Source organism: Pleurodeles waltl, chromosome 3_2 (genome assembly GCF_031143425.1).
Source record: "Pleurodeles waltl isolate 20211129_DDA chromosome 3_2, aPleWal1.hap1.20221129, whole genome shotgun sequence".
In the NCBI taxonomy this organism is placed as follows: domain Eukaryota; kingdom Metazoa; phylum Chordata; class Amphibia; order Caudata; family Salamandridae; genus Pleurodeles; species Pleurodeles waltl.
In genome coordinates this window covers 53682443-53709279 of record NC_090441.1, presented here as the reverse complement: position 1 = coordinate 53709279, position 26837 = coordinate 53682443, and the positions used below count along the sequence as shown (strand labels likewise).

General features: G+C 45.5%; 1 protein-coding gene across 2 annotated transcripts in view; it reads right to left on the bottom strand.

Annotated features, from left to right (window-relative positions):
• The window catches only part of RFFL (ring finger and FYVE like domain containing E3 ubiquitin protein ligase), a 345152-nt gene extending 333902 nt beyond the window's left edge, over positions 1-11250 (bottom strand). The window contains exon 1 of one of the 2 annotated variants that reach the window (XM_069226760.1): positions 11200-11250. The gene's annotated coding sequence lies outside the window, so the exon portion shown is untranslated. Of the gene's footprint in view, positions 1-10938; positions 11096-11199 lie in introns of those variants that run through there. The other variant, XM_069226759.1, reaches the window with a different exon arrangement.
• Positions 11251-26837: the final 15587 nt, after the last annotated feature.

The following is a 26837-nucleotide window of genomic DNA, read 5'->3' as shown; positions in this document are numbered from 1 at the left end:
TCTGGCAAGCAAAGGTTCTCAGGGCCTTGGTAATACTCATGAGGCCGCTTCCAATAGCAGAGTTGGGAAGGATGTTTGCCTTGGACAAAGCGAGGTTGTAGAGAACTTTTTCTCGCTATCCGATCAATCCAGGGATTCGGATAACTCCAGTGCTAGCTCGTCAATTAAGTCTCACAGCAGCCCTATCGCCTCTACAACTTATATGATGGGGCGGACTGTGATAAAATGTAGGGTAGGATTTTTTTTAAATGAACCCGGACAAAGTTAGAGAGAAGACAAAAAAGAAAAACAAAAACAAAAACAATCTGCAAGTAGGGCAAGAGCGATGTCTTGAGATTACACAGGTACTCCACAATTTCAGCATAATTCAGATAATGTGTTTAAAGGATCAGGGTACTTCGTCACTGACTCCGTTGGTGATGGTGCGCCTCCATCTCTGCATCTTATCTATCAAACTATGACGGCACAGCATAAACAGACACAGAGCGATAATAAGAAAGTCAGGGTTGCTAGCAAGCAGCTGTAAATTGCAGTAAGTAAGATTGCAAAGACCTGTTCAGAGATTGGGGAGCGTATTGCTATGATTGAAACTCGTGCTTGCGTGTTAGAAACTGAACTGGGGACGGTGGTACAGCAGTCAGGTATGCATGAATCGCAACTTACAGATATTCAGTGGAAAATGGAGGATTTTGAAAATCGGCAACAAAACAATAATTTGCGTATTTTAGGGATAAAAGAAGGAGCGGAAGGCCAAGATCCAAAGGCTTTTATAGTTAAAATATTTAATGCTGCATTTCCTGAGCTGGCTGGGACTGGGAGAAAGATACAAAGAGCCTATCGGTATCCAATGTACCTGAAGAAACAACGGGTGGTAGAAGGGGCCGCGGTGAATCAGCCACAATTTAGGGCCATTATTGTTTATTTTGGCAATTATTTGCTGCAACAAGCAGTCTTTGAGAAAGCCCATCCTGATTTAAAAATTAACTGTGAGGGTTTTACTTTTTTTACCCGTCCGGACTATTGCCATGCCACGGTGGAAAGACGCAGGCATTTGAGACAAATGATAAATCCCTTTCAGGAGAAGGGGGCAGAGGCTTGTTTACTGAACCCTGCTTGCCTTAAGACGATTCATAAAGGCACAATACAGGTGTTCTCCTCTGAAATTAAGGCCAAAGAGTACTTGCAATCCCGGACTTGATTGAGTTTAACCGAAAAACCCTTAATGTCTATTTGATTATCTGATTATAAGACTTATGTATTTTTGAGGGTGGCCACTGGCCCAACTATCAACTATTTATTCACTTATTTGATCACTTTTTTCCGGTTGCTTAAAATTAGTTGTAATCTTATGTGATAGTATGAATTAAGGAACCTAGGATAGAAGGGATTTTTTGGGGTCTCTGAGGGGAGGAGGCCTTCTCCATCTTACAGACCTTCAGTCTGGTTGTCTCATTTGGTAGGGCCGGGGGAAGGGTTTGGGATGGTGGGGGTCAGGGAGAGTGTGGCTTTGTTGGGTTTGGGACTGGGGTGGGTTGAGAAGGGTTGGGGGGGGAGATGCACAGTAGAGCATTGTTTGGAATATTGCACATTCATCATCGGCTATGATTCAGGTGGTTGTTGACAGAGGTTCAAATGGGATACTGCAATATTGTGCATATGGCTACGATAAATATTAGTGGGCTAAATGATCCTAAAAGGCGTTTTGTAGCACATGGCTTAAAAACATTAAGAGCGGATATAATTTGCATGCAGGAAAAGCATATAATTGGTTCTAAATAATATCTGTTGGAATTACCTGGGTATCAATTATTGGCTCATACTACGCAAGGAACTACAACAAAAGGCGTTGCAGTAATGGCACAACATAAATTGTTAGAAGCTGTTAAGAAATCTGTGGACAAATTGGGTCGATGGGTGATTCTGGCGTGTAATGTGTTCAATCTATGGATCTAATATTGATGAACCAGAAGTTATCATCTTCCTTAACATAGAGCTCGCGGCATGGGCTTTGCCGATTATTATCTGCGGGGACTTGAATATACATATTGATAGCAGCGTCCCCCTGCTGAATCAGGAACAGTATATGGGGAGAAAACAAAGTCTTTCATGCTTTACAAGTTTCGGTGCAGAGTCATTAACTTGTGGATGCCTGGCAGCTCCTGATCCTGGCTATACCTTTTTCTCTTACCCACATAGGAAACTTGTCCATTTAGACTACTTTTTCTTGTCAGCTTCATTGTGCGAGGGGCTTTTTGCTGAAAAATATCCAAGATTTATGTTTGACCATAGCCCGTTGGTGATACAACTTTCTGTTTTAAGTAAGGAACAACATTCTAAGAGCTGGTCATTTGATCGGGGACTATTGTTGGATCCGGCATACGTTGCATGCATGAAAAAGTGGATACCAGAGTTTTTTTAAGTTAATTGGGTGTCTGCCCCTCCTGGCAGGTGTCCGTGGGGAAACTTTAAGCTATGGCTTAAACAAGGAAAAGCGGTGCTCCATAGTTATCGGCACAGCCCAGACTGAGCTGGCTCTACTGGAGTCACAGATCACAGAGCTGGCTAGGAATAATCTTTCTATGCAAGATATTTTAAATCAAATAGCAGTGGTGAAGGTCAGAATTTCTCAGATTTATTTAGAACGGGATGTCATTAAGGCTCAGATGCATAGGCAGGAATGGTATGAGTTTAGTGAGAAGGTGGGCAAGCTTTTGGCTTATAAAACTAGACAAAAGGTGACTTGAGATTTTATTAGCTCAATTAAGGATAAAGATGGACAGACACTACAGGGGAACCTGGCAATACTAAGGGTTTTTAAAGATTATTACTCTGCATTATATCAGCAGGAAACCCAAGATCCTCATGACTTAGTACAGAGGATTAATCAATATCTGGGCGAAACCCCAGGACCAAGATTATATGAGAGGTGCCAATTAGTTACCCCCATTACGCCAGAGGAAATCTTTGCAGCCTTAAGGTCCTTACCCAGTGGGAAGGCCTCTGGTCCAGATGTGATGCCCGTGGAATTTTTTAAGATCATTTTTAGTGAACTGAAAGATTAACTTTTGATATTGTTTAAGATGGTACAGGATGGATCACAGGCTCCGTCCTCCTGGCTGGTTGCTAACATTATAGGATTTTTTTTTTAAAGATAAAGACCCGCTGTTACCAGGCTCTTACCATCCTATTTCTTTAATAAATGGAGACGCTAAGCTTTATGCTAAAGTTTTGGCTACTAGACTGAATCGAGTGATTAGTAATCTGGTTTCCCCATGGCAGCATGGATTTATCCCTGGGCGAGGGACTCCCGATCATGTGAGTCAGGTTATTGCCATGATATATGCATCTCAGGCCCCCGCAACTCCTATGTCATTACTTTTACTGGATGCAGAAAAGGCCTTTGAACGGGTGAACTAGGTATATTTATGGACAGTACTTTTTAAATGTAATATAGACCCTGGTTTTATTAGGGCTGTCCAGGGATTATATCAGAACCCCACTGCACAAATACAGATGGCTGGGGTGGGCTCTGAGCCTATTTATATTACAAGGGGCACAAGACAGGGGTATCCCTGTTCACCTCTGCTATTTGCACTTTATATAGATCCACTTATAAGAAGGCTGCTTGACAATAAATTGATTGACCCCCATGGAAATGGTCGAGGGTACGTTTAAAATACCGACTTATGCCGATGACATTGCTATTACTTCATCCGATCCGGGGACGTCGATAAAAGAAATAGAGAAGTCAAGGGTGGAGTTTGGTGAGGTCTTTGGGTATTCACTAAATAAGGCTAAGTGTCAAATAATGGTTAATAAATGGGTATCCTTCAAAGACAGGAGGAAGGCCAAGCAAGTGATCTATCTTGGGGTTAGAATAACAACTAATCTCAGTTAGATTGTTGATAGTAACCTCGCCCCAGTATTAGCTAAAACTAGAAAGGAATTACAGCACATGATTAATTTGCATCTTACAATTGTGGGGCAGTGTAATCTTATTAAAATGCTCTTCCTGTCTAAGGTTTCGTACTTTTCTAGAACCATCCCACTGGAAATTAGCAATGACTAGTTCAAACGTATGGAAAGCTTATCAAATAGTTTTATATGGTCCTTTTCCAGAACGTGTTGTGCATTAAAGTATTTGGTACTTCCAGGAAAAAAAGGGGGGTGGGCAGCTCCCAACTTTCCCCTGTATTATTGGGTGGCAGCCCTGCAATACATTCAGCCATTACTTATACAGAATGTTGGCAGTAAAGGGGTGGTGAATCTTGTCCAACCATTTACAGCATGATATGGGGTAGCAGTGCCAATGCTGTCTTTATGAGAATAGTTGAGCCAAGTTATTTAAAAAAATAAGGTTTGGTCTTATATTAAAGGCAGAATTCTAATTGGCCGGCTCAACGACTATACAGAGCACGCTAATTCTCCCTGAAATTTTTAATGATAAATGCTGCTCCAAGCGGGCACAGGGGGTGTTCGGCGAATTGGGAACTTTTACAAAGATAGACATATAAAATCATTTAATGAGCTGAAAGATTAATTTTCTCTTTGATAGCAAAGATTTTTTTTAATTTTTGCAAATTAGGGATTTTCTGTTGTCCTCATCTAGGAATGGCTTACTTGGGGATAGAAATGCGATCTGGAGGTCCTAGATAAGTCAGCTGACTGGCAGGTTTGGTCGCTTTATCCACTTTTATTGGACCTCATGGCTGATGATTTGGGGAAACATATAGAGAGATTGGGGGGGGTCAAAGTATAGGTGCTTCGCAAGCTTCCTTTATGACCTCCTTGGATATGGCCCAACGGATTTTGCTTTATGCTGGGCCATAAACCCAACATTATAAAACAATATTTCATTTATACTACACCCCTGCTAGGTTATCTAAATGGGGAAAGTCAAAGGGGATGGTATGCCCCCGTTGTAATAGCATGGTAGCACATTTAATTCACATGTTTTTTAGGTGTGATATGCTTCAAGTGTTTTTTTTTACTGATGTTGCTAAGTATTTGTCAAGGATTATGCGCCAGGAAATTGTGATAACTTCTCAACTTGTATTATTGGGGATTGATAGAGAGGTGTGTGTCGGTCAGTCTCAGAGGTTTCTGTTTTTGGCCATGTCAGTAGCACATTGCTGTATTGCTTCAGATTGGTTGAAACCGGTATCACCTACCTTTAATCAGTGGTTAGCTCTTCTCTGCTCAATGTATTATTTCGAGATGGGTTTGTATGTGCTTAAGGGTCATGCCCGCAGGAAGATAGGTAAAATAATTTGGGCTCCATTAACACAATGGCTAGGTAGAACATAACTGATTTTATGATAATAATAATATGGAATGATGAAATGCCTGTACTATCTCAGCACTTTATTTTGCGATGGTTTTGAATATTGTAGCACTGTTTCTTCTTGTCTAAAATGAATGAATTAATTTATATTTATTTTTATCCATGTTTTCTACTGTGCATCTCTTAACAACAACAAAAAAAAACTGTGGCTCCGCAGATATTAAGAGATGTGTCAGTGGGAGGTCAAGAGATTTCATGCAAAGGAAGGGCTGTACTATATGTGATAATAGTAGTTTTTACTGGCTTTAGAAATTTAGGTGAATGGGGCATTTAACTTTCCAGAGTCTGAAGCTCTGAGTAAAATACATTTTAAAGCACTAGAAAGGTCAATCTTGCTTCAGAGAGATGCCAGCAAGAAAACAAAAACTGAAACCTTGGTATCTGTTGTATAATCCATATAATTAGGTATTAATTCAAATTCATGAAGAAGCTCTACTGATCAGGCAGTAACAAGGAGTAGAGGAGCTCCTCATAACATGAAGTTGCTGATGTCACTAAAAGGAGAACACTAGCACAGCACACCAGGTGAACACACGCGGCAGGCCTCTGTATATCTGTTACTCTACAGTACTCACTTTATGAACCTAATGGGGGTGTTGTAATTTCTAGAGAGACAACATCCGTTGAATGGTAAAAGAAAAATTGGAGACTCTCTCGAAGGAGGGCTGGTGAAGAGCGTGGGATTGTGTCAGTATGGTGTGGCGCTGAAACAATCTATTATGATCATCTAGACAGTGATCTCATAGGTCTAAATGTGAGGCAGTGCTGCCTAAGAAGGTTGGTACATATGAATTTGCATATATGCCAACAGGCTCGATTCAGAAGGGAAACTCCCAATTTCAGGAGTCAAACATTACTATTTTAGCTGTACTTGCCTAAAATTGCCTCTGCTTCAATATACGTCAATGGAGAAAATAGAACCCCCAATACATTTATTAAGAATATCCCACTTTTAAAATATTTGCATGTATGGGTTTGCCTCTCGGGAAGGCTAGTGGGTGAAAGGCAAGGCTGCCTTGGGGTACACTGGAAGGAACAGACTGAATGGGATCACTGAAAAGTGGAAATACATTGCCATGTGGATACAAGAATATTACTGGGGTAATGAAAAGGTAATTGTGGACCTGTTAAAACGAGGATTAGTATGAAGCAAGACTGTCTACTGATAGGATATTGGAGACTGGAAGGGTTGTTTCAGAAGATAGGCATGAGATACAAATATAACAATGAGTGGGAGAGTCCCTTGAAGCCAGTGGAGGTAGGATGTGTCATGACTGGGAATTGGACAGGGGAACCCAAAGCAGCCCTGGCAAATTTTATCACACCAGCCCCAATAAGGTACAAAGCAAGCGACCCTCACCAATACAACAAGGCTTGGGAGATTCCGCACCCCCAAGGAAATTGAGAGAAAAACAAAAAGCAAAAACAGTGCATTCTACTGCACGTTTTTCATTATATATTCAATTGTATTCGTTTTTAAAACATAGTAAAGGATGACTTACAGTATACCAGGATACAGCAGTCTTTATTTGGGCTCTCCAATGATCCCTTGCCCTCACCCTCTAACTGTGCCTCTCATCTCTCCATTGCATGTATTTCATTTGTTTTATAGCGCCTCTCTTACCAGCATAGGGTGTTGGAGCACCATACATCACACACAAATACAGAGACAATGAATGATATGTGTGTAAATCAGGGAATGGAAAATGTTACATAAGACAGAGGAGGCTACAAGGCATAGGATTCACTTGCCATCCGTACTGGTAGGCATTTTTTTAAGAGTGCTTGGTCTGGAAAAGCATAAACTCGGGATTCAGAACATAACACAGTGGTTAGGGTTGATTTTAATGATAACAACTCATATCTACCCATTCAAACCATTTTTAGCAAAATTTGGATAATCAAAGACTGGGCATGAAAATAACTTTCTAACCTGTACCATGACTTTTGCATGCAGCTCTTTGATGGCATTCCATAGCTCACTGGGATAGATTAGGATTGTAATTTATGAATTGCACATTAACAAAAGGATCGCTGTGACAAAAGCAGTAGCACATTGAGGACAGCGCATAAAATACTATTCTGTGATCTGCATAGTACATGTTCTGTGCAGCAGGCATATTAACCCTCTTGCTGCCTTAGAGGAGTCAGAACTGCCCTTAGATAAAGTTCTTCCTCTCTCAAGCAGGTACATTAATGACCACAGTTATCTTGGCACTTGTATTGTTTCCCAAAAACTGTTGGATATACAAAGCACTCTGCAGCGGTCTTAAAACTGCTGCACTGCTACTAAACAGTCCCCCCAACATAACAGCCTCCCGGGGTAACGCCAGATGCCTGGTACAGCCATTCCCGCCTTGATATGGGAGGGCAGGCCATCTTGAAGAACAGGTAAGAGAAGCAGCTCACAAGTAAAAATTTGATTGGGTGTAGGTCAAGAGGTCGAAGTGGGTGAGATCTCGGGGGGAATGACAAGGTCATACTTTGGTAATTTAACAAGAACAGTTCCTGTATTTGTTGTTAAAAGATAACCATCCGGGAATGGTTAAGATGCCTGGGCTGAAAGGAAGTGGTGCTGTGGAGCCAAGAGAAGGACAGAGAACTAAAAGGTGCCTGCTACATGAAAGAAATGTAAATTCTGCTTAACCACAAATATAAAGACTGCTTAGGAACCAATGTTGGCTTTAATTGATGGACTCACTTGAAACTTCATAACGACAAAGATTTATTATTTTTAAGAGGTAATGTAGGAGTAATACCAGTTCATGCTTTTAATGAACACAAAAAAATGCTTGCACTACGTGGAATCTGATAGCCTATGTTAATATTGGAATAATTAAAGCCAGTGCACACAAATATACATTCACATGTAAGAACGAAGTTGCATCACCACTATTAAATTCACACGTCATGAACTCTGAATCGACCCAAGTGCAAAAGTAAGTGGTCAAGCAGGCTCTGAGACCTGGGACTGAGGTTACAGATTGATAGGTCACAGATGGGGTGGGGTGGCGTGTAGCTTGCAGACAATCCTGTGAACAGGAATTGTAAATCAGATACACACAGCGACACCACAATGGTCTGAAGAAATTGGCCCAAATAAAACACATATGGCCAAAGAGGTGCACACATTCCCCAACACACCATAAAGTCAGATGCCACACAAAGTTGGGAACACTTAGCCAATCAGAACACAGCAAAAGCCAGCAACCACGCGCCCCTCAGGTCAGACATCTCGACATGTACTCGCTGACCCTCATTGACATTGTGTCCACGCAAGTTCGAGGCCCACCTGTATTTGTTATCAGTACCTTATTTATGACTTCATGACAACTGTCCGTTCTGCACCTCAAAAGGAATGTTGTAATTGTTTTAGTGTACCCAAAAAAAATTTATAAAACACTGCACAGATCCCAGGTACTTTGAGACAGTCTTCAGACCACAGTCTGTAACTGTTCTCCCGGCAAAGATGTTTAATTAAACAAACTGTTCCTGTTTTGCCAAACACCTCTTGGCTTTTGTTTTTTAAAGGCAAATTCACATCTGAGCAACACCTATTACTACAATCTATATTTTGAAAGCACTTTTTTTTTTTATCTTGAACATAAATCTTTTTGAGCATTTTGTGGCAGCCTATCTTATACCGTGTCTAATGCAAATTTAAAATAAAATAATGAGATCTTCCAATTTGCAGAAGTAGTTTACTGGACAACAACCCTGTGACACCTTAAGGCCAGGCACCACGGCTGCAGCTGGCAAATACAATTCTAAGATAAAAAAAAACATGGTATCCTGTGAAATAGGCACTTGGAATCCAATTAGATAGCAAGCATTTCACACTAAGACATTACATAGTAAATATTCCACAGTAAAACAATACAGCGGACTTACTGGACCCACCCCATTGCACTCAGGATCACAGTTCTGAAACAATTATAATAAACTTCGACTGCTGTGTAGGTCTGTCCTCTGAATCAATATAGAGCAAGGGCTACCGGAATAACTAGGGTTATGATTTGGCTGGGATGACAAATGTATATGTAGAAGGCAGGGAACGGATGGGTGGTATGTAAGAGGCAGAGCTATGGTTGTCAACTTTTTATTTCAACAATACACAAACAATCCCATATTTAACTTTTCCCACCAAAGCCATTCTCTGAGCCCCAATGAGGAAAGTATTCTCCTCACTGAGATGTGGCAGGTGTGCAAAGTGCTCATAACAAAACAGTCCATATCCACAAGTGTTTGGGACAAACCGTGGCAGATGCCTACACTCAGCAGAGCCTTAAGGGGTTGGCAAGGTTTGGCGAAGTTACATTAATTGGAAATATAGTAATCTCTGGTTATTGTGGGTGTAAAGAGTTCTGCTAAGTGACATCAGTTGTAAATAGGCCTGTGGGTGAGTGCAACTGCCTTAGCATTTGATAAGTGAATGAACCTTCTGAGGACAAACTTAAGGACAACGAGGAGGCATTTCAGGACCCTCTACAATTGTTAACTGAATTTTACCTTGTAGGAGGGAGCAACAAGAAGTCCGTCTGCTTTTAAAGATGAAGGATATTAGCCCAAAAAGCTTAATAAGCTAGGGCAGTCCTGCATGGGGTCCATGAAAAGCACAGCTTTTGGTTTTAGTCTAAGTAGTGCAACTCACTCATTGATACTAAACTTTGGAAGCCTCACGAATGGCAACTACTCAATTACTTAATTATCCTTTTCAAGGCACAGAAAAAAAATGTTATTTTAAAGAGGGACACAGAAAAAAAATCACTTTTAAAAACGTGAGCAAACAAGGGCCAGACCCTCAGGTCGACGACCCTTAGAGTTTTTTGAGAATGCCACTACAGTTTGCACAGCCCATTGCCCCTGCCAGCACTGCTAATTACAGTACCAACACAACTTCTACTCATCCTCCTCCTACAAGTGTAACAGTTCAGACTATTCATGGCCAGTCAAAGCTCCAAGAAACAGCCTGAGTGGCAAGTTTTCTTTTATGTGTATTTAATCACTGAACAATGCTGATGTGCTCATCTCAACAAGACAGTCAGTGCCACCATGTGGTGGACTGTCATTAGTTTCAGTGTTGAGAATTAAGTGCCAGTGCAAGCACCGGAAACTACTGGCTCAAATTAAGCACTAGGGCCCTGTCAATGCTCTTGGATGTACAACTAGTAATAAAGAGAACTATTGAAGTATTTAACCGACGAGGTTAGCATTTTAGATCAAGACTACTTTAAGCTGGTTGAACTTTTCATAACAAATGATTAAAACAAACATGCAGAACCACCAGCTTAAAAAAATACACAGTTTTACACACAGTTACTTAATCACAAAAGCCTAGCCCTTCAAGGACTAGAAAACATTAACTGGCCAGTGCTGATCAACAGAAAAAAAAGTCGCAAGGTAGATGTATATTCAGAGGTTGCGGGTCCCCGTCAGAAAACAAGAAGAGCTTCGGGGTAAGGGTTGCAGTCAGCCACGAAGTATCGCCTGACGGACAAGTCTGTAGAGGGTCTGCGGGGGCGGGGTTCTCTAGAAACTGAGGGAGGCGGGGGTTCTTAGCGGGCATTGCCGCCCCTTTATTACAAGCTTTGTACCTTCTTTATCCAGCTGCAGAGTTTCCATCCACGAGACCCCGTGTCGAACCAGCACCGTTGTTTCTTATCAAACTCTCAGACCCGGAAGCAGGGAACGGAGCGCAACTCAGCAACCACCAGCTAAGTGTAAGGTTCCGCCCATCGCACGGATCCATAGCGACGCCCCGCCCACAACGGTTCCAACCCTGCCTGTCAAAGCGCACCCCACTGTGACTAGCAACCGCCTCAACACTCAAAAGACTCCGCCCACAGCATAATTACCCAATGGGACCGCAAACACCAAAGGAAAGCCACGTTTTTCTCACACTTCTTCGCCAATGGCGGCCTTTCGAACAAGTGATAAAAAGTCCTGCCAACGTCCACCAATACACGCCTTGCCAGCAGGAGGTACCGGACACCGCCTACAACTATCTTGGAGGCGGAGTCAGAAAGGGGATTTTGTCACCAATCACGAGGGCTCAAATTTCGAGAAAGTTTTGGACACTTTCGTCAGTGACACGTCATCAGGTGACTGCAGGCGACCGTATCCGAGAGGGCAAAAAGCAAACGATGTTTTTCCGAGCTGAGGTTAGCATGATTTCCCACTAAACGGGAATATCTGCGCTCTGTCTCCAACGTGGAGCCTCTAGGAAAAAATAGACACGCCTCATAAGCGAGGCGCAATATCGAAAACTTACTAGAGCCAGCAACCCAACGTTTCTGAAAAGGGAAATCGTGTTCTTCCAAGCCCTCCTCTTTCAACAGGTGGGCATCAAAACGACGCCTGGAACTGGACAACATAATATGGGAGGGTTAGAGTGGGCAGCAAAAAGAAATGGAGTCACAAGGGGCAGAGTCATGAAAAGCAGCCTGACATTGATTTATTGTTTTTTTTAAAACACTGTCAAGAAGAAATTTGCACCAAGGCGAACAATAAATTGCAAAGGCTCTATTTAGAAATCTGCTGCAGGGGAAGGTTAAATTATGCAGCAGGGTTGGGTAAATTACACGGCAAGAAAAGTAAAATTATGCGGCATAGTGCAGCTTATTTTTTTAATAGTAATACTTCATTATTTTGTCATTTTAAGTAACTTTTGAACCATATGAGCTAGAAACAATTTTTTTAGGGTTAAAATCTGCAGATTATGCAGCAGATGATGGATTACGAGGCAAATACGGCAAACCTATAATTATGTGAAAATCGCCACATTTGCATAATTCCAGTGGGTCTGGGTATGGGTTCAGTCAATCAATCAGTCAATATTTGTAAAGCGCGGCTACTTACCCGTGAGGGTCTCAAGGCGCTGGGGGGCCTCATCTGAAGAGCCACGTCTTGAGGTTCTGTGAGAAAGTAGCCTCTTTCTAGCCTTGTTACCCCCACTTTTGGCCTGTTTGTGAGTGTATGTCAGGGTGTTTTCACTGTCTCACTGGGATCCTGCTAGCCAGGGCCCAGTGCTCATAGTGAAAACCCTATGTTTTCAGTATGTTTGTTATGTGTCACTGGGACCCTGCTAGCCAGGACCCCAGTGCTCATAAGTTTGTGGCCTATATGTATGTGGTCCCTGTGTGATGCCTAACTGCCTCACTGAGGCTCTGCTAACCAGAACCTCAGTGGTTATGCTCTCTCTTTACTTTCCAAATTGTCACTAACAGGCTAGTGACCAATTTTACCAATTCACATTGGCATACTGGAACACCCTTATAATTCCCTAGTATATGGTACTGAGGTACCCAGGGTATTGGGGTTCCAGGAGATCCCTATGGGCTGCAGCATTTATTGTGTCACCCATAGGGAGCTCTGACAATTCTTACACAGGCCTCCCACTGCAGCCTGAGTGAAATAACGTCCACGTTATTTCACAGCCATTTACCACTGCACTTAAGTAACTTATAAGTCACCTATATGTCTAACCTTTACCTGGTAAAGGTTGGGTGCTAAGTTACTTAGCGTATGGGCACCCTGGCACTAGCCAAGGTGCCCCCACATTGTTCAGGGCAAATTCCCCGGACTTTGTGAGTGCGGGGACACCATTACACGCGTGCACTGTACATAGGTCACTATGTACAGCGTCACAATGGTAACTCCGAACATGGCCATGTAACATGTCTAAGATCATGGAATTGTCACCCCAATGCCATTCTGGCATTGGGGAGACGATTCCATGATCCCCCGAGTCTCTAGCACAGACCCGGGTACTGCCAAACTACCTTTCCCGGGGTTTCACTGCAGCTGCCAACCCCTTGGACAGGTTTCTGCCCTCCTGGGGTCCAGCCAGACTTGGCCCAGGAAGGCAGATCAAAGGACTTCCTCAGAGAGAGGGTGTTACACCCTCTCCCTTTGGAAAAAGGTGTCAGGGCTGGGGAGGAGTAGCCTTCCCCAGCCTCTGGAAATGCTTTGATGGGCACAGATGGTGCCCATCTCTGCATAAGCCAGTCTACACCGGTTCAGGGATCCCCCAGCCCTGCTCTGGCGTGAAACTGGACAAAGGAAAGGGGAGTGACCACTCCCCTGACCTGCACCTCCCCTGGGAGGTGCCCAGAGCTCCTCCAGTGTGCTCCAGACCTCTGCCATCTTGGAAACAGAGGTGCTGCTGGCACACTGGAATGCTCTGAGTGGCCAGTGCCAGCAGGTGACGTCAGAGACTCCTTCTGATACGCTCTTACCTGTGTTGCTAGCCTATCCTCCTTCCTAAGTAGCCAAACCTCCTTTTCTGGCTATTTAGGGTCTCTGCTTTGGGGAATTCTTTAGATAACGAAGGCAAGAGCTCATCAGAGTTCCTCTGCATCTCTCTCTTCACCTTCTGCCAAGGAATCGACCGCTGACTGCTCTGGACGCCTGCAAAACCGCAACAAAGTAGCAAAGACGACTATTGCAACCTTGTATCGCTGATCCTGCCGCCTTCTCGACTGTTTTCCTGGTGGTGCATGCTGTGGGGGTAGTCTGCCTCCTCTCTGCACTAGAAGCTCCGAAGAAATCTCCAGTGGGTCGACGGAATCGTCCCCCTGCAACCGCAGGCACCAAAAGACTGCATCACCTGTCCTCTTGGGTCCCCTCTCAGCACGACGAGCGTGGTCCTTGGAACTCAGCAACTCTGTCCAAGTGACTCCCACAGTCCAGTGACTCTTCAGTCCAAGTTTGGTGGAGGTACGTCCTTGCCTCCCCACGCTAGACTGCATTGCTGGGTACCGCGTGATTTGCAGCTGCTCCGACTCCTGTGCACTCTTCCAGGATTTCCTTTGTGGCACTCTTCCAGGATTTCCTTTGTGCACAGCCAAGCCTGGGTCCCCGACACTCTAACCTGCAGTGCACGACCTCCTGAGTTGTCCTCCGGCGTCGTGGGACCTTCTTTTGTGACTTCAGGTGAGCTCCGGTTCACTCTTCTTCGTAGTGCCTGTTCCGGCACTTCTACGGGTGCTGCTTGCTTCTGAGTGGGCTCCTTGTCTTGCTGGGCGCCCCCTCTGTCTCCTCACACAATTGGCGACATCCTGGTCCCTCCTGGGCCACAGCAGCATCCAAAAACCGAAACGGCGACCCCTGCAGCTAGCAAGGCTTGTTTGCGGTCTTTCTGCGTGGGAACACCTCTGCAAGCTTCTTCACGACGTGGGACATCCATCCTCCAAAGGCGAAGTTCCTAGTCCTCTTCGTTCTTGCAGAATCCACAGCTTCTACCATCCGGTGGCAGCTTCTTTGCACCCTCAGCTGGCATTTCCTGGGCATCTGCCCACTCCCGACTTGAGTGTGACTTTTGGACTTGGTCCCCTTGTTCCACAGGTACTCTCGTCCGGAAATCCATCGTTGTTGCATTGCTGGTGTTGGTCTTCCTTGCAGAATTCCCCTATCACGACTTCTGTGCTCTCTGGGGAACTTAGGTGTACTTTACACCTACTTTTCAGGGTCTTGGGGTGGGCTATTTTTCTAACCCTCACTGTTTTCTTACAGTCCCAGCGACCCTCTACAAGGTCACATAGGTTTGGGGTCCATTCGTGGTTCGCATTCCACTTTAGAGTATATGGTTTGTGTTGCCCCTATACCTCTGTGCTCTCATTGCAACCTATTGTGACTGTACATTGCTTTCTATTGCTATTACTGCATATTTTTGGTATTGTGTACATATATCTTGTGTATATTTGCTATCCTCATACTGAGGGTACTCACTGAGATACTTTTGGCATATTGTCATAAAAATAAAGTACCTTTATTTTTAGTATATCTGTGTATTGTGTTTTCTTATGATATTGTGCATATGACACCGGTGGTATAGTAGGAGCTTTACACGTCTCCTAGTTCAGCCTAAGCTGCTCTGCTAAGCTACCTTTTCTATCAGCCTAAGCTGCTAGACACCTCTTCTACACTAATAAGGGATAACTGGACCTGGTGCAGAGTGTAAGTACCCCTTGGTACCACTACAAACCAGGCCAGCCTCCTACAGGTTCTTCCTGAAGATGATGAGCGACGGTCTTTGTCTGAGGTGCAGGGGGAGGTTGTTCCAGCTCTTTGCTGCAGTGTAGGTAAAAGATCGTCCTCTGGCGGTGGTTTTGCGGTTGCAAGGGACGGAGGGATCTGTCGGGGTGCGGAAGGAGATGCAGTGGTTCAGGTAGGCTGGTCCTGCGTTGTGTATGGCCGTGTACGTGTGGGTAAGAAGCCTGAAGGTGATTCACTTCTCGACCGGTAGCCAGTGGAGTGTCCTCAGGTGTTGGGAGATGTGTTCTCTGTAAGGGAGGTCCAGAATGAGCCTGCCAGCAGCATTCTGGATGAGCTGAAGTTTTTTGATGTTCCTAGTTGAGGTGCCGGCGTAGCGGGCGTTGCCATAGTCAAGCTTGTTCGAGACTAAGGCATGAGTGACTGTCCTGTGACAGTCTGCCAGGATCCATCTGAAGATCTTCCCGAGTTTGTTGAGTGTGTGCCAGCAGGAGGAGGTGACAGAGTTTACCTGGCGGGTCATGGATAGGGAGGAGTCGAGGATGATTCCTAAGTTGCGGCCATGCTCGGTCGGTGCAGGGGGGGGGGGGTGCTGACATGCAGAGCTGGGAAGAAAATTTCCGTCGAAATGCTGGCGCATTGGGAGAATTCATTAGGTGAGGAATCCACAGGTAGTTGTATCCATCAGAATGTCAACTTTAGTAGAGGTCCAGTGGATGACAGAGTAGGAATGAACTCCATCGAGGACACACTGAGAGCATGATAGTGGGTACAGCATTGTGGAGACCCTGGGTGACGAAGCACAATCCGGTGTGAGAGGTTTGAGTTGTGGGGTGCACTCTGGCTATCACCAGGTGTGGTAGGGATCCAAAGACGTTTATAATGCCTAAAAGAGTGTCTGTGGAGTACAGACTGGTGAAGCAGGAGTGGAGCCAATGAAGAATGATTAAACAGATGTTGGAGCGGCTGCAGAGTAGGCTGGAACAGGGCCAGGGCTGCATAGTGACAGGTACATGTGGTGCTGAGCAACACCCAATAAGCCACATGCTAAGAAGAGAAAGGAGGCATAGAAGGAAAATGTGGTGAATGCAGACATGTAGAAAGGACAAAATAAGATGATGGGATCCTTGGAATCTATTTTTGAAAACAAACTAGAGAGGGTATAGGAATGTGGGCCAACGGCAGTCGCATCTGGGATGAGTGAAGACCAGTGTTAGAGAAATGGGGTCACAGTGCAGATGACAGAGGAGCAAGTGACAGCTACTGTGATTCAGGGTTACATAATGTGGCTGTTTTCAGGTAGAATGCTGTGGGAGCCTTGTTGATACAGGAGTGGAAAGTGGTGGTGCTGTCTTGGATTTCCCTCTGCTTGCTGATAGTCTGAATATGACAATGGTGACAAGGTCCTTATTGCTTTTTTGCTGAGCGCTTGACATCCTCCGACAATTTGCTCTATTCAATGAAGAAGAAAGTATTCTGGCTACCCTCCAGGACATCTAAAACATTACCTTAGGCTGCAGGAGGCACAATTATCGTAGTGTTAAATTTAATGCGGATTTGCCATTCGTGGAAGAAATTTACCAGGAAAAACAGATATCAAGCAGATGTTGTTCATGGTGCTTTTGTTTTTTGCAGTATTTTTCAGCATGGTGTGTCCTTGTGTGTGCGCAGTTGCAGCCCAATTTGTTAAGTCCTCTGAAAATATAGTGTTGGATTCTTCACTGATTGTAGCTGTACCCCACTCCATTGTACTCACCATCTAAACCCAGCACTTATCAGAATATCTTGGCCGATGCCTTGTCTCAGCGTTACCCTGAGTGTAGCGATTTTTCTGTACAGAACCTATTCGAAAGTAACAAGAACATTGGTTTAGTACAGACATTTCTAGACCAGGTCAAGTCTGAATATTCCCGTCTGGAAACTACAGAGATGAACAAGTTGCGCCCACAACTTCATATAGATCAAGGATACTATTACCATAACAAAGCCCTGTTCTTACCCACTAAGTTAGTCCAGATAGAAGCCCTACGTATGTGCCACGATTCCCCCATTGCAGGTCATCGCGGAATGAAAGCTACCCAAGAACTTCTGCTTCGCTCTTTCTGGTGGCCCACTCTCAAGGCGGATACTGAAGACTATGTGTCATTCTGTCCCATATGGGCACAAGCCAAGACACCCGTACTAAACCAGTAGGATTACTTCACCCATTACCTGTTCCCCCAGGTCCATGGCACACTATCTCCACTGATTTTATGTGCTCTTTACCCTCTTCAGTTGGAAATCGAGTAATAATGGTGACCATTGATTCCTTCACTAAGATGGCACATTTCACGGCGTTAAGAAAACTACCAACGGCAAAGGAACTAAGCCAAATCTTTACGCAGAAGATCTTCCGGCTTCATGGACTACCTCAGGTCATTATCTCAGATCGGGGTCCTCAATATATCTCTTGGTTCTGGAAACAATTCTGTAAGACCCTGGGAATAGAAGTGGCCTTATCATCAGGGTTCCATCCTCAAACTAATGGACAGACGGAACGACTAAATCAAGGCCTCGAACAATATTTACGCAGCTTCTGCAATGCTATGCAGAGTAATTGGTCTACCTATTTACCACTTTCAGAATTCTCCTACAACAACTCAATACACAGTGTCTCGAAAGTCTCCCCTTTCTATGGGTCTTACGGTTTCCATCCTAAGGCTTTTCCAACTCCCCTGAAAGATACCTCCAATCTTCCTGACATCTCCTCCTATGCTCGGCAACTACGGGGTGTCCAACGTGTTATCCATTCTAACCTTGTAGCCACTAAGTCACACATGAAAAGGATGGCTGATAAAAAACGTTGTGAGGATCCACAGTATCAGGTCCACAATAAGGTTTGGCTTTCCTCTAGATTTTTGCCTCTCCGACTTACCCAGAACAAATGTAAACCTCGTTATTATGGTCCATCCCTGATTCTCCAGAAGATCAATCCGGTGTCTGTGCGTCTTCGTCTGCCCCAGACTTGGAAAATACATCCTGTGTTCCATGTCTCACAACTCAAACCTTACCTTCCTGATCCTTTTCACAGACAATTCTCCTGTCCTCCCCCTCTGCTGATTGATAATGTACCCGAATACGAGGTCCATGAAACCTGTGACTCTCGGTTTTTCCATGGGCGCCTCCAATATCTTGTTCATTGGAAAGGCTACCCTATGAGTGAGTGTTCCTGGGAAGATGCCTTTTCGGTTCATGCCCCTCTTTTGGTCCGTCGTTTTTTCAGACTTATTCCTCACAAGCCTCGGGCCTCGGGGGGGGACCTACTGTTGCGCCGCGGCAGCGTACTAGGGCCGCTGCGGCGCAACATGCAGGGAACGCAGCAGCCTGCGGGCAGACCGCGGGGAAAGCCACGGCTCGGATTCAGGGTCGCGGTACACGCCGCAGCCCATTTCTCCGGCCGCCAGTTCCAGGGCAGGCGCAGCAGGATAGAAGACCCCGAGTCGGGTCTCGATCCTTGCCGCGCTCAGCGCGCGCAGCACATTTAATGAATTAAAACACATCAGGGATTCCCTGGGGAACCCTCCTTGCCACAACTTACCTTTTACACGGCCAAAAGCCGTATGCATGCACATGGCTCATTTTTATGCATGCTTTTCCCCTTCTCAGCAACTTCCTCTTTTCCCTGCATGCATTATTTCCCTTTTCTTAGGAGCATGTTTTCTATTCTAGTTCTGATCTTTTTCCCAAACCAAGATGGTGGTTTTACTACTTCCTGTTTTCCACTTCCTGTCTAGGGGTATATAAGGGGAATCTATCTTTCTTCTCATTGCGTTGCAATACTCCTGTGGTGGTAGTCACGCTCCGGCTGGTTTCCTCTTGTGGCGCCAGTTGTTCTTGATCTGTCTTCCGTCTCCAGAATTCCTGAATTCCAGAATCTTAAGTCCTAATGTCCTTGTGTCCTCCTTCTGTTTCAGGGAGTTGGAGGTTTTTTACCCTTTTGGGGTTTTTCCTCTGGGACTCCTTCTGGAGGGCACGGACTGTAGTGGCTTACTATTGTCAAACAGCACAGTGGTTACCGGAAGGGGTCACCCCTACCTCGGCCAGAGCAGGACTTGCAGGAACCGGGGCCGCTCACCACCTCTCTCCAACCTCGACGGTAAGCCCAGGGTGAATCGTGACAACTTCCCAAGTTTGATGTCCATTTTCGTAAAGTTGACTTCCCTTTGGTACACCCATAAAGAAATTAGGGATAACTTTGAGCAAGAGTCAAACATCATTTCTATTGGAAACCTTCAATTTCAACAACATCTGACAGGCTTTCACAACTTTTCTCACCAACCTGGAGTACAAATGCTCACAGGTTTCTTTCCTTCAACTTTTCACTGGGTTTACAGCATGTTGAGAAATTGCCTCTCCATCCGCATTTGTTGCAGATCACTTTCACTGCTGGACAATCTTTCCAATTGGCATAATCTCCATAAAATCCACAACAAAAGAAATTACCCTTGAATTGGGTACCTGTTTTGACACACGTTTTGACACTAGGTTTGAACTTCACAACATACAACTCCGTCCTCTTCTCAACTTCGCCTTTCAATCGCTCAATGCATTTCAATATGTGTTTAAAACATTCGTTGTGCTGTCTCCTCTTTGAGCCAAAGTTCTTCTCTAATCCTATCCAGTTTGCAATGTAAACCTAATTGATCCTTAATTCTCTCTTAAACCAACACCCCAAATTACAATTTTGCAGCTGGTTTTCTGAGGGCAGTCACGTATTCCTTAACAGTTTTATTACCATTTTGAATGTTATCCTAAAGTTGGATAATTTCCAAAATTGTGCTGACATTTGGAAGGTAGTGTGCATCTGTTTTTTGTAAGAATATTTCAAATTCATTTAGACCCTGGCTCTCTTCTTGTTACGTTCTGGCAGCTTCTCTAATATTTCATTTTCTGCCCCTAAACAATGTGTCAATAGTGCTAGCTTCCTTTTTCAGCCCTTGAATGTATGCCACACGTCTGTGCATAGTTTAAAAATACTTGTTTCTTCTTGCTTCATCACAGATTACGTTTACCTGGATGTGATAAGAAGAGAATGATTACAGTTTAGACTTTAATGAAACTGCACTAGAAAAACGGAAAAACAGCAATGAGTTTACTTGTTCAGAAGACAACCTTTTAACCTATGTAAATCTATACTATGAAGGCATCCTCTGGTTGAAAATATATGGTAGGCAGTTTCTTTACTGTAAATCCAGTAACTTATTTTTTCTCCATAAGGAAATGCCAAAAAAAACAGAAGAATTGATGAACTTGCAAAAATAACTTGACTCCGCTATGTTGCAGATCAGGTCTATTGACAGCCAGAGATACTGCTGGTGATATACCTGATATGAAACCCCAAGGGGCATATTTATACTTTTGGATGCAAAACTGCGCTAACGTAGTTTTGCATCAAAACGTTTAGCTGCTAAACTAGGTGTAGCAGTTGTGCATCACTAAGACATCACAATTAGTTGCATCACAAACCATTTTTGATACGTTTTTGATGCAACATCAATATGAGTATAGGAAACCTTTAGAAGTAAAAATACATTTTGGTGCAAAATCTAACTTAGGTGTGAAATCTCCATTGTTACAGCATCAACAGAGCTTGTAAATACTTTGAGAAGTAGACGTGTGCCTCTGTTGAAGAACATGGATGTTTCACTTCGTTCTTCTTGTACTGAAACTGGCAAACAGTCTATAAGAAGTTGAACTAATACCCCAAACAATAATAGCCATTGTTGAGACTAAGATACTACTCTGGCCTGAACAAAAATGCAAAAAACACATTCCTCTACCTAAGGATGATGGGACTGACACAAAATGAATCAGTGGCTGAAGGGGGCCGAGCCAAGGCCCATCTGTGTAAGTTTTTGGTGTTGATGAGTGAGGTGTGGCACACAACTTCAGCAGGATAGAGCCAGACCTATATAGGCAGCTTCAGCCTGAAGCATGGTGATGGTTCATAATGAGACATCGATGTGAATATTAGCTATCAGAAAGGATATTACCAAAAGTAATTTATGCATTACGGGGGTGGAGTGTGTAGTGTCCTGCTGGATAGCAGGCACATGTAATAATGCGCTCTGTGAATATAGAACGACACAGACAACGGATCTGGGTTTGATGGGCCCGCGTGGTCGTCAGGGGCACTGTCAGATCGTGATCGTCCGTTCGGGCTCCGCCGATCGTCACACACGCGGCTGCCACTGCCCCATTAGACCACGCCCCTGTTTATTTATACCATTGCTCTCTCACCGGAGAGCAAACCATTACACCTCCGGACGGAGGTGAATCGCACCTCCGAACATCCGGGGTTTACCAACTCGGTCTGAGTTGGACTCACCCTCGTCATGGCGGCCGGTGTCACGTGATCTGTTGCGTCACAGACCTACGACACCACATTCCTCCAAAAAGATAACAAACAATCAAAACAACACAACGATTCAATCATCCACTAGATGGTCACGTAAACGGACGGACAGGCAAGGATTACTGCGTAGACTGTATCTAGTGGCTTCAGCCCGACCAAATACCGGACCAGGATCCAAAGAGTCATTCGAAGATTCCACTGGCTCTGAAATGGATGGTCTTTGGTGACCTCTCACTTGAACTGGATGATCATCACCATTCGTGTCGGGAATCAACAATGGATTGTCATCTGGGGGGTCTGAAAGTTCTCCTGGATGTACCCCACCCGACGGGAAGAATCGTTTAAACAGAGATACATTCCTAGTGATGATTTCTCCTCCTCGCCTTGCCACCACAGCAGAACCTTTCCTGCGAATTATCACCCAAGGAGTGGGGCTGTAGGTTGTGCGGAACTTACTTCCAGGAGAAGTGTTCTTTAGCAATACAGCATCACCCACTGTGATATCAGATTGAGCTGATCGCCGGTGCACACTGGCACAGTGGTTAGCAACCAACTGTCGTTCTTGAGCTTGATTAGGACTGAGAGCTGGAGGCATCCAAGACGGGTGATGGGGTATCAGATCTGTCGACACTCTCCCAAATGCAACATGACTCGGAGATCGGTTAGTCGTGGAATGAGGTGTCTGCCGGTAATTTCGCAAGAACAAGTAGATTGCATAATCCATCGTTTGGTCGTTAGCATGAGCAATGCGAATCACCTTGTTTAGTGTCCTCATGAACCTCTCAACCTCACCGTTGGCCTGAGGCCATCTAGGGATGATCCTCTGATGCCTAGTACCAATGTTGGTTAGGTATTCTGACAGTTCGCGACTTTGGAACAGGGGACCATTGTCCGTTTTGATCTCTGAAATCAGGCCATGGGTGGCCATGACTTTCTCTAGACTCAAAATCACCACATCGGCCGTGAGGGAAGAGATAATCTCCACTTCCGGATACTTAGAAAAGTCATCAATTATGACCATGGTGTGGCGACCATCCGGCAGACTGCCAAAGTCAAGGCTCACCGACATCCAGGGACCTTCCGGAGCAGGTTCAGTCTTGATGGGCACGGGCCTTGGCGATTCTCCGGTGGCGTGGCACCAGACACAGGACCTCACCACTTTCTCCACCTGTTCGTCCATGATAGGAAACCACACTTTCGAGCGTAACCGACTTTTAGCCTTGACCATACCTTGATGGCCATTGTGTGCCAGTTCCACAGCTTTACCGGTGAGAGACGACGGAAGAACTAGTCTACTGCCGCGTAGCAAACACCCTCCATCATCCGTTGTGAGTTTGTCTCTCACATTAAACAAACTTTTGAGAATGCGCTGTGAGTCAGAGTTCAACAGAGGCAACTGCTTCATAAGTGAGTGCCACTTGTTGTGTTGCACAGCCATCAGCGCCTTTTGCAAACAATCATCCTCCTTGGTGGCTTGGACGATGTCGGTCATTGACATGGGTAGTGATCGGGACCGGTCAGTCACGTACCGGACATACTCTTCCGTCTCTTGTGCGTCACACATCTCCACGTCTGAGGCCGTCCTTGGATGCCGAGACAAATAATCCGCGGGATTTTCAGACCCCGGGTGATACTCAAGCCGACATCGGTAGTCTTGTAGCTGTAGCATCCATTTTTCTATTCTCGGCGGTGGCTTTGAAGCGGTGCCATTGAATAGAGGCAGTAGAGGCTTGTGATCCGTGGTCACAACAAATGGGCGGCCATAGACGTATATATGATAATGTTTGCAACCCCAATGCACCGCTATGGCCTCCTTTTCTATTTGTGAGTATCGTTGCTCTGTTTCGGTAAGCGATCTGCTGGCATACGCGACTGGGGACCATATCCCTTCAACCTGTTCCTGGAGCAACACGGCACCCAAACCCTTCGGTCCAGCGTCGACAGCGATCTTGGTGTTCTTTTTCGGATCAAAATAACTTAGAGTGGTCTCACTGGACAGCGCTTCTTTAATGGCTTCAAACGCAACTTGTTCATCTGACCCCCAGTCCCACGATTCAAATTCAGAGGCTTTGGTTAATCTCCGAAGAGGTTGGGTAAGATTCAACAGATCTTTAATGAAACAGCCACAGAAATTGACCATCCCCAAAAAGCTCCTGACTTCGGTGACGCTAGGGAGGTGGGGCAATTTTAATGTCATTCACCTTGGCCGGATCAGGTGCAACGCCGCTTGCTGAAAAGATGTATCTAAAAAACTGAATTCTGTCCTTCAAAAACTCGCATTTGCGGTGGTGCAAGGTAAGTCCTGAGTCTTGTATGGGTTGAAGCACACTCTGAAGGCGAGAGTGATGTTCGGCAATCGTGGGAGCATGGATGAGGATGTCATCACTAACGTTGATGGTCCCCGGCAGGTCCGCCAACAACTCCTGGATGACATTTTGGAACACCTTAGCAGCGCTGGATATCCCGAAACTCAGCCGCTTGTACCTCCTCAGCCCGCCATGAGTGGAGAACGTCGGGATGTAACGAGATTCCTTGGCTAGTACCAACTGGTGGTACCCTGATCAAAGATCGAGCTTGGAGAACCACTGCGACTCACTGAGTTCTCCCAGGATGTCATCAATGGTGGGGGTTAGGTGCCTCTCTCTTTTGATGGCGGCATTGGGGAGGCGCATGTCCACGCATATGCGGACCTCCCCCGGCTGTTTGGGTTTTTGCGCTACCACAAGGGGGGACACCCAAGGTGTGGGCCCGATACCTTCTCAATAATGCCGGCTTTTTCTAGATGATCTAAATCCTTTTCCACCTGTGGCCGAAGGTGGAAAGCCACTTGTCGGTGGCGGAGAGCTACCAGCTGAATAGTTTTGTCGATGTGTAGTTTGACTTCACGGCTCCGAAGGCACTCGATCCCTTCAAATACTTCCTCTTATCAGGCCAGCAGTTCCGCCACAGACTCTTGATGAATGCTGAATGCAAAAGTAACTATTCCTAGTTCTTCTGCCGCCTTACAGCCAAGCAGCATTCCTTGTCCCTCCTCCGTTACATAAACGCTGGCCGGGATGGATTGTGAGCCATGAGTGATGTTGGTCTGGAATGCCCCTAACAGGACAAGGGGGGTGCTTTGTCCGTAGGCATAGACCTTTACTTTGGCTTTGGTCATGGTCGGGGCTGGCACCATTCGACGATACTCTTCTGCCGCCAGGAGGTTAATTGACGCCCCCGTAACTACCACTGCGACAGTCGTGCGTGCCAATATGGACCTGGCATCTTGGCAGTTTCGCCCTCCTACTGTCAGCGTTTCTCACCGTAAATATGGCGTGGACCACATGCACGACGGTGTCGTCATTGTCCATGTCGCTGCCATGTTCTGATTTGCCTGACGCTGCATTGATTGAGGCGCTTCCTGGTCTTGTTTTCTTTGATCAGCATACTTTAGCGAAGTGGTTTATTTTTCCACAATTGGAGCACGTTTTACCTCTCGCCGGGCACTCAAAGGGTTTATGTGAGACTCCCCCACAATATCCACATCGTCTCCCTTGCGGTCTATTTAGCTTCGTCTTTTGTCTGTTGGCTGGTGTCATGTCTGCATTGGCTGTTTCTTCCTTGATAGGATGCTGCAGGGCTGCCTCCATGTGGGATGCACGAGCCTTCGATAGCTCCTTCGTTCTCCCCATCAGCAGAATATCGGGCAAGGATTTTCCAGACTCTTCCAGTATGCGTTCCCTGAGGTTCAATGAAGCGCAACCTTGTATTATTTGTCCACTCACCTCCTCCGTTTCATCATTGAACCTGCATGTACTTGCTAGGTCTCTGAGCCGCAAATGGAAGGCATCCAGCGATTCCTCCGCATGCTGCCTGGCCTGCCGGAATATGAACCTTTCGTAATCCGTGTTGGCCATGGGTTCGAAGTGCCTATTCAGCGCGGCATTGAGTGTAGTATGTGTTTTCGGGGCATCCTCGACCAGGTTCTTCGATATTTTGTAGATATCCTTTCCCCCCAAGTGGAGTAACATGGCGTGTTTTTCGGTGTTTCCAACCTTCGTGGCTTCAAAGAAGAGAAGCACTCTCTCTACCCACTCCTTCCATTTAGGGGCTTGCGCTGAGGGGGCACCTTCGACTATGAATGGCTCCACTGGCGGTATGGCAGACATGGTGGTCAGGCTAGTGTGACAGTGGGTGGATCCAAAATGTTAATATCCTCTTTGATGGTAGAGGAGGTGTTTAGCGTGTCTGTAAAGCAAATTCTCGACTATGCCAGGTACAAAGGCTGGTCAGAATGGGGTGGCTTAGGGCATCACTCATGTATGGTCACAGAATCAGAGACAAAGACAGACTCACTGTGCTCATGAGGGTGTTAGCTGTATCCACCTTTTCCTTCCAATCCAGGCAGTGGTTTTGCAGCACTCTTTTCGCTGGGGGCAGCACTCGGCAGGCAAAGTCTTAATATTGGCAGGAGGCTGCACACCTGTACGGCACGAGCACCACTGGATGAGCGGCCGCCGTCCGGAGTGTAGTGTGTTTCCGCCTGGAGAACTGCCTCGCTTGTTGGGTCCACGCGCGGCACGAGCACCACGTGTATTGTGGCCGCCGCCTTACGTGGAGAGAGATGAGCGCTGTCTGCGCGCTCACAGCGTGAGCACTGCTCACCTTGCAGCCTTTGTAGATCAGGAAAAGAACAGCGAAACGGCGCGGCTCTGCCTGCACTCGTCGCCAATGTAATGTCCTGCTGGATAGCAGGCACATGTAATAATGCGCTCCGTGAATAAAGAACGACACAGACAACGGATCTGGGTTTGATAGGCCCGCGTGGTCATCAGGGGCACCGTCAGATCGTGAGCGTCCGTTTATTTATACCATTGCTCTCTCACCTGAGAGCAAACCATTACACCTCCGGACGGACTGAGGTGAATCGCACCTCCGAACATCCGGGGTTTACCAACTCGGTCTGAGTTGGACTCACCCTCGTCATGGCGCCCGGTGTCACGTGGTCTGTTGCATCACAGACCTACGACACCACAGAGTACATATTTCTATACACACAAGCTCTCCCACAGAAATTCTACACTAGTCACGCAGTCAAAAGATTATCCATTACGTGATCTCTAAAAA